Genomic DNA, 3,890 nt, shown 5'->3' on the forward strand with positions numbered 1-3,890 from the left:
GAAGACAAAATAATTAAAACCAAATTAATAGATGACAACTAGTTAGCTCTGTATTTGTTTGTTTAGAATTAAAAAGAAATATATTTTTAAAGAATTAATAAAAATCACACATGGCCAATACAAACACTGGAATAGAATAGAATATAGACACTGGTAATATGGTAAAGCACAGACAAAAAAAAATGAGAATATTTTAAGTTAGGAACCATTTTTTTCAAAACGTGAATGTGAAGATAGGAAACATTTTTTTCACAAAAGGCGTGTTAAATCCGTGTGTTCATTGTGTGTACACAGTCAATGTTTATAGAATAATACCATGTCTATTATTCTTTACGTTGACTTCTTGAAAATGTTACATAACATTGGGCCCAACCTTCTTATCAGTGGTTCGATCAGGCGGGTTCCATTCGAAATAATAATCGTTTTTAATTTAATAGTGTAAATCATGATCATATTTTTTTATCTTTAAAAATTCTCACTAACTTCAATGTTGAAAATAAACTATGGCCCGTTCAATTCCTAATAGTTATATAATGTTAACGAACACGTATATAATGATGATATATTAGAATTACGAAGCTTCGAACGCGTATTCGCATCGTAAAAGATTCGACAAGTGCTAATGTTATTGTTAAGTAGTATTGTAGACATTGGGAACTGGTTGGTGCAGATTCAATGTGTTTTGCTGGCTATTTGTGTTATGTTTGATTAGTTTGTGTTGTATAAATTATTTGTAAAAAACAGGAATATGTTATGATATATTTTGCGTGTTGAAACTAATCAAGGAGAATGACAAAATTTCAGGAACAAAATCAGTAGCAGAACACACATAATATCAAAGCATGTGAACAAATTTTAGAAGAATGGAGGAGGCTCGTGGGCCTCTTTATAGCTTGTGTTTTTATTTATTTATAGTGTGTACCGAGCGAAAACAACATGAAAAACATATGAGCTTAAATTGTTGTCGAGAATATATATGGTGTTCTTTGGTTTGAGGATACGTGGTTGAGTCCGTGATAGTGTTCGTGAAACCATCGGTATGAGATGCTAATCTACTTCTGACTTCTGAGTAGTCCATGTGATAGAAGAAGTCGGTGGATCATGAGATTGCTCGGCCTTTTTGTAATCCCCTATATATTATTTGAGAAGCATTGCAACATTTTTTTATAGTCATGTGTCATCACTAGAATGATTCTTAGAATTTTTAAAGAAATAGATTGATCCATCTAAATATATAATAAGCTTTTTATTAAACCACAATAAATACATTATTAATGTGCTTCATTATTTTCTTAAATAAGATTACAGAATTTCTTAATGTGGCTAAAGTATATATGACAATTAATGATTTTGAATAATAAAGATTTGATAAAAATAAGTGTGTATTATAATTATATTTGTTTAATTTTAACCTATTAAAATAAATTAAACAATCATATTAACCATATAATAAAAATTAAAAAAAATATTTATATATTATATTTTAAATTTTTAAAAACGAGTATAAATTACTAAAAGTGTTAAAAGCTTCATATTCAAATTTTGTGATCTATAATTCAAAACTTTTGTTATGACATGATACAAATAATTAAAAAATAATATAAGTTGAAAATCTCATTTAATAAGTATCAAAAATAAAAGATATATAAATATATTTATTATTTTAAATTAAACTATATGCCATATAAAAATACATAAATATCTTAATTTTGAATTTTACTTTGAACATTTTTTTGATAAAAAATTTGAAAAAATATTGACAACTTAATATTTTAAAATATTATAAATTACTTAAACCATTAATCCCACAGTGAAAATTTTGTTATCACTAATTTAGACTTTTTGCTATAACAAATACAAATGATAAAAAAAATTATGAGAAAAAATTATCATCTAATAAATATTAATATTAAAATATATTAATATATTATATATATGTTACTATCATTTAAATTTAATTATATATCATATCAAATAGAAAAAATATTTTTTCGATTTATAAAATTTATTTATATGTTCGCACCAATTTAATTATATAAGTAGTAGATAATGACTTTTTAATTATTTAATATATATCTATTATTTCATAATATGTTATAAACATATAATATATAAAATAATTTATATATATAATATTCACTCCGTGTAAGGCGCGGATCTTAACCTAGTGCTACTATAAAAGATTATCATCGTTAAAAGAAATAACTAATCACAAATATGTATTTACAGTTAGATCCATGTATGTAATAATACTATTAAACTTCAGAATTATTAATATATACTTTATAAGTTGAATAAGTAACAGAAATAATTTAATAGATGTGATCATATTCATTCTCATGTATTAAGTGGGAAAAAGATCAACGAGATTTTCTTGCATTAATGCAATATAGCTACATAGATGATAGACGTGCACGACAATAATAATACAACTTGTCGGGTCAACTAATCCATGTTATAGTTTACTCGTTGACAAAAAAATAATGTTTTAAATAACAACTAATGCTTCGGTCTGCGTCAATGACACGTTGACACACAACACGTTCTCTTCACGTAGCTAAATCGTATAGTTTTCCTTAACCGGTAGTCTATTACCCTAACAACTTGAGTACAGAAAAAAAATTGCCACGAATAACATATTCGTAATATCACTTTTCAACTTTTCAATAGGCTGTTCAATATGTAAAACCGAACCGTACCGAACCGAACCGAACCGAAATAGACAATATAGTTTGGTTTTGGTATATACCATATAAACCGAATGGATATAATTTTATAAAAACCGTAGGATTTGGATATGGTTTGGTATATAACCGATTAAACCGAATAAACCGAACAAAACCGATTAAAAGTAGAAACATGTAAATATGTATTTATTTTATAACAATACATAAAAATCTATTTGTTACATAAGTTAAATTTGTGTTAATAACTATTACCATAATTTTATAGTAATAAAAAACCTTAATTTGTAAAACACTTGAACTATAACTAAATAACAATACATCGCAATTCAGACATCTAATTTTCTAAGTCTTTTTTGATCTTTTTGATTTATTTTAGTCTTCACTAAATTAATATGAAGATTATAAATTTGATGGACAATAATTAATGGAAAATTTTCAATTGAAAAAACATGACTTTAATGAACACTAAATGTGGAAGAGTGAAAAAACTTTTCATGTTTCTGTTTTGTTTCATATTTTTATTTTCAAAATTTCATGCTTTGATTTTAGTTATAGATTTGATTATTTTATTTGATGGTAGAAACATTTTTACTTTTTTGTTCATTTATTTGAACATGTAATATATTTTTAATAAATGACTATGTTGACAATATGACTCTAAAATTCATATAATATGATCTCAAATAAAATAATTATATTTTTTGGTATAAAACCGAATAAACCGAAAACCGACGGTATATAAACCGAACCGAACCGAAGTAAATATGGATTTAGAATGGTAGTTATATTTTACTAACCGAAATACCGAAAAACCGAAAAAAATCGAACCGAAACCGAACCGATATCCGGATTGAACACCCCTACTAGTTTTCATATTTACATTAACAAATTTTATCTGCATTTTTAATGAAGAAAAAAAACATTTATACTCCTAAGATTAATTAATCTAAACTTTGAGTTTAGAATTGAGGGGTGAAATATGATTTTCGGAATGTGAAATTTAAAATTCTAATAAATATATAAAAACTAGTTTCAACCATAATTTTTGATTTTCAAAAAGAAATTTTTTTTTTATGTTTTCGAAGTATAAAATTATAATTTGAAAATTATAATTCGAAAACATAAAAAATAATTTTTTTTTTTTAAATAATTATATATATATATAACAAAGGTATAAGAGTCTTTTATTACTTAATGAATAAT

This window comes from Brassica napus, chromosome A8 (assembly GCF_020379485.1).
Source record: "Brassica napus cultivar Da-Ae chromosome A8, Da-Ae, whole genome shotgun sequence".
Classification (NCBI taxonomy): Eukaryota; Viridiplantae; Streptophyta; class Magnoliopsida; order Brassicales; family Brassicaceae; genus Brassica; species Brassica napus.